Here is an 11,049-nt window from a genome sequence, read left to right as displayed (position 1 = left end):
TTCTCTGCTACACTCTTAAGCAACAGCACAAACAAGTAATTTCAGACTTTATCCACAGAAAAGTTCACATGTGCAAATATGCTAGTACAAGGTCACTATTACTAAATGGACATGTACATTATTCACACTGAATACTGATATTTTGGTATTTTACACTGGTAATTTACAATTTGCAGCTTTAAACTTGTACAGGTAACACTTATTTTAAAAGCCGTTCTCTTCTGTGAGTGGCAATTGTTTTAGTCAGGATTAGTGCATTATACATACACAAATAAATGCTTCTTCTGTAACTTTCACATTTGATTTGTGATTTTAAAGAAAAACTAATTTAACTTTTCATTATTTAGTCAAACATCGGGATAAGTGTAAAGCTAAAATGTAATTTTCAAATTCATCTTTACTCCTGATACTTGTCAACCCATTTAAACCCTAAGTTAGGAGAAGGAGAGTTGCAGGCAGAGATTTTGTTATTTACCAAGAAACATTCAGACAGACAGTTATGATCTGCACTTTGTAGGTCCTAGCAAAATAGTAAGTGTTAGCAATACAGTCTTCCTTAGATGCAGTGCCTACTAACATAGCAGGTATCTGGCAAGGTGTCCTGAGATAAGTTTCATGTAGGAACACCTGAGAACGTTTGGAAGGGCACATCAAGTCAATGCCATAGCACTTGTCAAATCAACTATGAACTGAAAATATGTTTACTGAAAATTTTAGGTGCAAGGAGACTGAATTTCACTGAAAATGATATGTGGCATGCAAATAAATAGCATCTAATATAGTTTTGTAAACTGATGAAATTGAGAAGATCATATACTCATCAAAGCATTCTTGCTGTTTCCTTGCACATTTTTGTAGAACCAAGCAAAGCTTAGAGAATCTTTCACAAACACTTACAGTTAGTTAAATTTGTCATTAAAAGGTTATTTAATGCTCAAATTATTCAGTATAGTGAGGAAAGAATAACAGAAATCTATACAAAGGTATATAATCTTTAAAATCTTTCCTTGGTTAAGTTTCTATCTCTCTTCTATCTTCCTTTATTCAGTCTGCTATCAGTGATTTCAGTAATGTTTACTAATTTCACAATGAATAAATATTTTTACCCTCACTGAACTTACTTCAAAGAAATAAAGTTCATTCAGATTAAAATGGCTACAAGACTAAATCTAAATGGGTATGAATTAGTTGTACCAAAAATATGCAAAAGATCAATCTAAAAAATTACACTTTTCTGTAGATGCTTTCTGCCTGAGTCTCAGCCCCATAGCAATGCCATTGCTTCACTGTCCTCACTGCAGATACTTACGACTTACTTATTTTTAAGTAAGTACTTATTTCAGAATTAACTTCCATGTTGTCATAGATAAAGTCTAATTTTACATAGGTAGTGTGTAAAACAAAAATGCTAGAAACAAGATGGCAATGTGACTTCTTTGCAAAGGAAATTCTAATCTGCCATTTCTGGTACTTCCTATTCAAAATTGTCTTTGCTATTTACAGTGATAATATAATGACTGATTGTGAGAACTACCATACAATAATTTTCAAATAGAAATCACTGTGCTTTTTAAACACAGATTTCTTGTCTTAAATCAAGCTTAACAAAGTGTGAAATTAATCTAGATAATTGTTTCTCATATTTCTCCTCTCAGTGTTCCTAAAACTAAAAGGATATTATAGTCTCTACTTATTTCCCAGTGTGCTGGTATTTAATAAAAGGGACATGCACACGTGCAGAAAGCACAGACTCACCTGTAGTCAGCAGGAAGGTCAAAGGCCCCAGTGGACAGTGAGCTGGATCTCCCTTCCTGGTGGTCTGTAATGATAAGAGCTGAAGTTGGGCAGTAACAAGATCTTCCTGAGTACAAGGACTTAACCTTCTCAATTTGATGAGATTTCACTCCCATCTAGAAAGGGGTACAATGACTTCTTTGTACAACCACTATGACAAATTCATGTATACCTTGTTTTGATCCCTTTCCAAACTCCACAGCCAAGCTCTAAATTTTTTCTTTAATAACTAAAAAAATGTGATATGAAATGACTACTAAAGTAGTCATACTTGCATAAACCAGGTACGAATACTGTAAGCACCAGAGGGAAGTACATTTTGGTGAACTTTGATTGTTGCTGAAATATTTTGAGTAGATAACTCCATATGATATCAGTCAAGCTCTGGATGCATAAAAATCTGTCTTGGAGCACAATTTCAGTCCACCTAAAGTGTCTGTAGCAATATGCTCTCTCAGGGCCAGATTCACTACTCTATTTCAATCACACTGCAATGCAACAGTAATGCCAGACAACACTACACTGAACTTTCTCAGCACTTAAGACATACCACAGATTTTCTTCACACAAGAGACATCAGGAGTGTGGACGAATACAGCCTACTTGTGGACATTTTTACATTGAAAAAAAAGTTAATATGTCACTTCACTATCACCTATCACCATTCACTCCACTGTGTCATCTAAATTACAAAAATGAAACTGCTCACCTCACTAGAGAATTTTTTCTCCATATGTCCCTTTGATTCCTTACATTAGGCAACAGGCAATTAAAACAATCAGCAGAACAGACAGGTTGCAGACAGCCAACTTAAATTTCATACTGCTGATTAATTCTGAGAGAATGAACACTACCAGAAGTTTCATTTTAATGTCATATCTTCACATTTAACACTATCATGCTTCTATCATTCATTCTGTGAATAAAATGTGCTTCTTCTTTGTACTTGACTTCATGTTTTAAACTTCTGTTTGCCTGCTAAGATATATCCATATACTTGTTGGAAGAGTATGGGATGAACATTTTTTGTGTACACAAGTTTCAAGGTCTAATATCATTCAAGTCTATATCCAACAAGGCATGTCAAATTGTAAATCTTTAAATGCAATACAAGCAGACAATTTGCCCACTGTAGTCAGAACATTTGAAAGAATCAGTCTCTGGCCTTAAACAGAAAACAAAAAACTGTATAGAGATTTACTGCCTACTCAGGGGATAATTTCAACTTCTAGTCTTCATTTCTGCTCTGACATGCTGTAAGGAGAAAATACACTGGAATCAGTCCAAATGCACAGAGGATAGGAAGGGAATCATACTATTAGGATGAAATAAATTACCCTCCAGCCTATCTTAATTGACACAAGGACTAGGCTAATACTGAATTAGAATGTCAGGAAAAGCTCTTATGTTACCATATCTTACTGGCAGCAGGCATATGTCCAAGCCAGCAGAGATCTGAGTCTTTAAGTCAAAAAATGGATTCTGCAACAAGGGAAAGGATGGTTACATTCAAAATCAGCATATCTTAGTCATAAGTCTCAAGAGTTCAGGAAGAACTAGGAAAAAGGGGTCTCCATGATGTTAAAGGACTTTCAGAAGTTGCAAACACATGAAACCCTAGACAATGAGATATCAAAAAGGCGATAGTATTAAATGGGTTTACAGGTGCACAATGCACTTGTAACACAAGTAATTTAACTTTCAAGCTAAAACCATCAGGTTAGAAGCTGAGCACAAAATATATTTAAATGGTGAATTATTTTATAATAAGTTGGTTTTAACCAGGAAATACAAACTCTTTAATGAAATCTAGAAGTTGATTAATAAATACTGATTTTTAAATTAGTAGCTCATAGTATTTTAATATTTTAAAATCAAGGAACAAATCAGACAAAAGGGGTTAAGTGAATTGAAACTCACTGAAGTATTTTCAAAATCAATCACATGTAGAAAAGCCTGATCCTATTAGTATCTTATAACAGTTTCAAAGACCAGCTCTCATTCAGCTTCTTCATGAGGCTTAATACAGTGATTTGCCACAAGTAGGAATAAGGATCACAGGTTTCCCCCATTTGGTAGGTTGTCTTTTGAAAAACAATTATTCTAAGAGTTATGTCAGGTAATAAACTTACTGTGGCCCTGCAATGGAGTGGTTCAGACAGAAAATCAACTGCAATCCCTCAGTGTGAGTGAGAAATTATATACAGGATTTGAGAGATATGACACCTTTGTATATAGGAGGAACATTACTGGAATGCAGTGTTTAGCTCTAGTATCAGGTACCTGAAAAGCCAAGTGACAAACAAGAAAGTCTGCAGAAATGAGGAAATAAAAAAAAAAAGGATTATGACAAAAAATGCTTCATTAAACACTCCTTTAAATGAAGAAAATGTCCAAAGATGTCTTTCAAATGATCTACAAGTTGTTCATGAGAGAAAAAAGATATGATTTAACAGCACTTTGAATTATCATCTGACATAATCTATAGAGACTGGAATCTGAGGGCAGATCAAATCAGATTGCAAATAAACCAAACAATTTAACATCAACAGTAATCAATCATTAGAACAGTTTACCTAGAAGTGTGATGGATTAGCTATCATTTGACATATTTACTACCAAGTGTAAAGTTATCCGTCTACAAACAAAAAAGAGAGGTCACTCAGAGTGTGCAGGTCAAACACACAGGATAGGGACCCTATCCTGACATGGAATTGCAGGACTTTTAGAGACCCTCGTGGATTATATGCAGAACATGAGATCCTTACACAAAATGCTGCAGTCAAGAGAGCTAGCATGATCATCAACTGTATGAAAGGACACAACATAGGAAAATGGACCCATTGCCTATTTGTCACTATTGCCACAATGTGACACCAGAGTGATTTATCAAAATAGAAAATTAGTGTGAGTTCAAAGGAGACAGGTAGAAATTGTGAGTCACATTAAACTCCTATGCATTCCAAAAAGAAATTACGCTGCTTTGCACTGAGTGTAAATAAGAATTAAAAATATTCAGTGTTGGTTTCCAGGAATTCTCCATTACCGTGGTGGTAGTTTTGGATCATATTTTCAATCAAATACATGTTATTTCTTTTCGATGAGGAATGACTTTGTTCATACAAAAATTAATATGGGGAAAATACATGTCCTTCATTATAAAATATGTCAAAGTAAATATCTGTGAGAGCCAAGACTCAATATTTTCCAAAATAATAGCCCTTTGATAGTGAGTGATGCAGATGACCACCCACATGGGAGAATTTTATATCCAGGTTGTCAGATACAACACTCTTTTTGCACTCTTGGCTTTGAAAAAAAAAGCTTTCTTAGGAAGAAAAAAAAAAGAAAAGTATGGGTTTTTTTATTATTTTTTGAAAAAAAATCACAGAATCTACATAATTAAATTAAAAGCTTTTGACAAAATTCACTTATGAAATAGGGTTTTTCTTAAATAAGAGTCAAAAAAGTGTCTCTTCAAATCATTAGGTTTTTTAGGCATTCAGCCACAAAAATGGAAATTAGGTAGTTGTTCCTTATAGAAAAGAGTTTCTTTGCTAAATTTCTTTCATTAAAAAAATCAGATTAATTCCACTTGCAAAATTGCTTAACAAGAGTGTTTTGCACTGTAAGGTAATCCATAACACATTTATTCTGCCTACACTGTGAACTACTGGGAGAAAGTAAATCTGCCAGTGTCCTCAGCAGGGCACATTGGTGTGCCTGAAGTAGTCTGTCCATCCTCTGAGGGGACTTCACACCATCTGTGTGTGTGCATGTAACCCATTTGGGGCTGGTTAGGGCAGTGAAGGCCACTTGGTGCTCTCAGGGTCCCAACCCTTTCAATTCCTCAGTAAAACTGCCAAAAAATAAAAAAGGGAAATGAGAAGCTGAATTAATTTTATGCTGAAGCATTTGGTACACTACAAGATCTACCTTATTTACCATGAAATTATTTCCAGGTTTGAAGGTAAACATTCATTACTTTATTTATATCCCTAGATAACCTCTCCTCTCCTCTCCTCTCCTCTCCTCTCCTCTCCTCTCCTCTCCTCTCCTCTCCTCTCCTTCTCCTTCTCCTCTCCATCACCTCAGAGGTGGAGGTTGAGAAGGTTCTTGCTCTTACCTAGATCAAGATTCAGATGATTTGCAAAAAAACCCTCAGGTTTGGAGAAAAACCAGTTCAGGAATATTTTAATACATGGCAAAAATATGACTATGGGAAAATACATTTTTATGTTTGATATGTAGTTAAAGGGAAGTCTCATTTCACTTATGACATTATTGACTACATATGAAGTATACAATGAGACTGAAATTGCTATTGCATTGCCAGGGATAACAACAAAATATTGATAGAGTAACAACAAATATATGTAGATTCCTTTCCTCCCCTGATTATACAGAAAATGGATTAGAACAAATGCTAGTATAATGGAGCAGATATAGTTAAAATAATTTTTCAATGTATTTTGCCACCAACTTCTTTAGAAAGAATAAGGTAAAGATACTAAAATTAATTAATACATATATGGAAATAAATGCCAAGCTGTCAGAGAGTCTTAGTGACAAATAATAGAGGCATTATCTTGTTTTTTGCAAGGTACAAACAAATTCCTTTTCACTTTCAAAATATAACAATACATTTTGAGGTATTGTTTTTAAAATCAAACACAAAAATATATCCAGAACTACCAATTTCACTGAGAGGAAATTCTTGAAGAGGTTCTCTGATTTCTTAGTGCTCCCTGTAGAACTGGGAAGTTTCAGGTACCCTTAATAGCTGCTAAAAGGTGTTAATGGGTGATGAATTTAATAGTGCAGCCACTTTGCTTATGTACCTAAATTAATAGTTTAAAAAAATCTGATTTTAACTACAGACATTTAAAATTGTTACTTTGACCTATATCTCACAGATGCAGCAATTTCAATCAGTGCAAGGAGTCTCATGATTGTCTGGACTGTTTGTCTGTTCACCAGCAAGCCCTATATGGGCAAAGTACCTGTAGTGAGTAAAATGTACAATAAATTGTCTTTAGGCTTGCTTTTTTTTCCCTTTTGTTTTTAAATACATGAACATATCTGAGGGCTGCCAAAGTGATCAGCATATAATAGCAGAACAAAACCAAAGCACTTTACATGAAGACTTCTGATATAATAACAAAAAGGCATTTATTAAGTCTACTTAACATCATCTCTGAAACAATTTATTGTTCCAAGTTTCTTTAGAAAATTATGCAATGAGTGAACAAGTACTTGTCAAATCACTTTGTAATTGAATTCATACATTTGTTCCTTTTTAAAAATGGCCACACATTCCATCTGCCCATGCAAAATGCTTAAGTATTTTCAGCCAATTTCCCTGAGTAAAGCTGTACACCCATCACAGACAGCACACTTCACTGTTACAAGGGCCACAGCTGCAAACTATTGTAATCAAGGACAAGAAATCACCTTTCTTTGTTGTTCAATTTCTTTTGTTAAGAGAATTTCATAAGGAGAAAGGTTCAGATCATAGACTCTTTTTATAGAACAAATGTTAGCATTTTCTGGAGCTGGCTGAAACTGGTGGGTCACCTACTTTGAATAACTGACATTTTTTGCCCAAGCCTTTTTCTAAAAGGGAAGCTGATCAGGGCGAGAGAAACAGACTTGGTGCAAGCTACTTTGTACTGGAATATTCTCATGACTGTGTACATGTCTTCATGTCTTCAGGAAGTTCTGCCTTCCATCTTTCTGTAAGAGCCCTCACTTCATTTTCAATCCTTCAGTTAATGTCACAAAATCTAAAAAAACCACAGAAACTTCCAGCTGCCTGTTAAAATCTTCAGGACTCTTATCTGGCAGAGAAACAGTATGAACTGCTTCCTCAGATCAGAACAGACAGAACTGATTTTCTGGTTACTTACAGGATGTCTTCTGGAGAAAAATAAAATCAAAGAACCAATAAAAAACATGAAAAGGAATCTGAAAAAAAAAATCTTCATATGGTGGCAAGTGAAGCCTGTGGTGTGAATAATGTGGGTAAGAATGAAAAGCCACAGAAAGCTCTGAACACCGTGGTGAATCACCAAGGTCTTTCTTCAGCCAGGCAGGCAGAAGTGGTGAGCTGAAATTATTACAGATGATGCTCTGGATTTCCAGATTTTCCTGGAGAAAATAATTAAAAATTCTTCCCCAGATCTGCTTTTGGCATATCAACCCAGTGGTACTAAAACTCTCAATTCAGCATTTCTTGGTGCAAAACAGGGATGTGGTAAAGTAGAGTAGATCTACACAACCACAGTACCACTTAGGGTGGACAGCAACTGTAGAGATCATCCAGTCCCATTTCCCCTGGTCAGAGTAGAAGCTGCCAGAGAAGGTTGCCTAGGATCATGCTGAGTCAGGCTTTGAATATCTCCAAGATTAGAAACTCTGAAATCTCTCTGGACAGCCTGCTCCAGCATTCTGTCACCCCCACCACAAAAGACTCCATCAGAGCTGTTGAAGTCAACAGTCAATAGCCAAAAGAACCTGAAGAGTGAACAAGCTGAAGAGTTAGGAGGTGTTTTCTGATTCACCTTCTGATTCAAAGTGAACTGATTCACTCTCCAAGCTCCAACAGAACTTAATACATACATGTATTTGTCTCTCTACAAAAAAAAACCAAAAAACCCAAAAAAACCCCATAAAAAAACCAAAAAACAAAAAAAACCCAAACAAACAACAACAAAAAAACCCCCAAAAAACAGCAAAACTATCCAGCTGTTCACTTCATGGCAACACTTAGAGGCCTCTACAGTATCTTTTCTGTTGATGATTCTAGAAATATACTGCAGACAAACAAGTATCAATAAAAGGAGGTTCAATGCCCCAAGATTCAGCTTTCTGAGGTTATTGCTCAAAATTATTAATATATAGAGCTGGAAGAATCTAAAGCAGAGTAGTAATTTTTTTTTTTGTTTGCTACTAAATAATTTAGATTCAATTTATTTTCATGAGCTTCATAAAATAACTCATAACAAAAGCACAGAACTACATAAAACAAATCTATGCCCACATACTCCTTTCTTCATAAGTGTCTGGTAAGCTGCAACAAATATTTCTGATTATATTGCATTGGCCAAGCATGCTGGAAACTTTTTTCTCACCAGAACAACCATTCTGTGGATTTCAATACTTGTTGATGGGCCATAAGGCAATTTCTCAGGTACAAACTATTAGGTTGACAAATTGTTGACAAAAAAGACTGTGGGATGTGGGGTGGCAGACTGCAGAGGGCACAACAGAATGAGAAACAGACAGGCAGTATAACCTGCCAACTGGCAAGTTTCTGAAGTGTGAAGGTTGGTCTCACACTCATTCTAACACTCAGTGCTGCAAATTCAAATACTTAGCCCTGAGGTCAGCATTTGCCAGGAGTAGGAGTTAGCCTTCCAGTTCAGATTCATAGTAGTAATACTAGTATAAAGAGGTGGAACAGACAAAAGACATGCATGCACCACCACTATTAGGAGAAATAATGAAGGAAATCCAGAAATATGTAACAAATACTGAAGTAAAAAAAGATGGAAGGCCTTAGTGAGGCATTGCATCAGCCTCAATCCTCTAACTATATTAAGCAAAAGAAACCAGTGATGAAAAATGTAGACTGTATTTTTAAAATAGAATCATAATGTGCTGCAGAATTATAATAATCTGATATATTTGATACAAAATTGCATGAGATAAATGCACAATGGATAAAAAGTACCTGTTTAGTAATATGGCAATGATTTAAGAAATTAGCTATTAATTTTTGTGGGCCTATTTCCAAGTTCATTAGAGCTGATGAGATTTCAGTCGTTAGTACAGCGAGCACTGTTAGATCTAGTCCTGGACTGGGGTTATATTGATTATTGTATTAGATAAGGATGTTCAGGTTAAATGTGAAATCAATTAGAAGCAAATTTATTCCCTTAATCAAACATCTTTGGCAATAATCACCTGTATATTAAAAGAGAAGGTAATCAATCAGTAATGGCCATATTTTTTTCTTTCCCCAGTTAAATTATGCCAATTTATAGCACCTTAGGAGCTAGCTCAGAACACTTTGATGGAACCTGTGAAGTCCTGAGTTAAGCAACAATCAAAAATCACAAATTATTGGAAATTAGCCACTTGTCCTTAGAAGTTGAAGCAGGGAAACAGCAATTGGATATTTCCTAATCCAGGAGAATTTTTATTTAAGGAGTCTGAGACACTAATTTCTAAGGTAAAATCAAAGGACATTGTAACAGGAAGTTCTGGGCATAATGCCGTTATTTTGGCTTTAGTTCATGTTTTGCACCATGCCAAAGCATATTTCTCTTTAATCCTGTCACTTCTGAATCATGGGTATATATAACCAGTTCAACCCTGAGCTCCAAAAGAGTTTTTTTTTAATGTCAACAAGCTCATTAGCTCCAAAGTTAAATGTTTAAAGTTTACATAGGTCTGATCTTTTAGAGCATCATCTAAGCACACGTGAATATCATTTAGTAGGATCAAAAGTACACACATTTTGTTTTATTGTAACAGAAGTCATTTGCACTTAGGCTAGTCCAAAAAAAGGCTTCTCCCAATGAAAAATTGGAAAGGAGAGGCATATTCAAAATACAGGCAAAATTCTGCCATCTAAGAATACCACTGACTATGTTTACAGGCTGTATGTTATGTTTACTGAGTATGTCTACTCAGAAGTCCAAGTTTGTCCAATTTGATGAGTGCATGTCAAATTCCAAATCTGGGTGATTTTTATTTTACATTTGCTCTTAGCTGAAGCTCCAACTTTTTTTCTGTTCAGGGCACTGAAATACCATTTCCAGGCCAATTTTACTCCTGCACGGAAGAACAGAAATTGAAGCCCACTAACTCTATTCAAAATTGGCTTATCAGAAGAAGGTGCTCCTTGCAAAAAAGTGTGGCTAATTTTCTCATCTCTCATGTCTGCATTATTTTCTTCTCATGGTGCAAACCAGAGAATAACAAACAAAACTGGAAACAAGAGCTATTCACATATCTCATCTGTAGAAGGAGAATCACAAGGTAATGTAAGATTTCTATTGTCAAAGTGTTTTCAGGGAGAAAGTCTGATAGCTAAAGTAAACCCCTTCAGGAAGAGCAGAGGGGAGGGAAGGTTAAACAAAGGTGAATTCTCTGTTGACATCTGGTTGAGTGAAGAAGAGACAAATAGAAGGTGTCACTCACCAGGCCTGAAGCAAACTTGATTTAGATATGCTGTGCTATTATGTG

Source organism: Passer montanus, unplaced genomic scaffold, assembly GCF_014805655.1.
Source record: "Passer montanus isolate IOZ18808 unplaced genomic scaffold, ASM1480565v1 scaffold34, whole genome shotgun sequence".
Classification (NCBI taxonomy): Eukaryota; Metazoa; Chordata; class Aves; order Passeriformes; family Passeridae; genus Passer; species Passer montanus.
Note: the sequence above shows the minus strand (reverse complement) of the source record.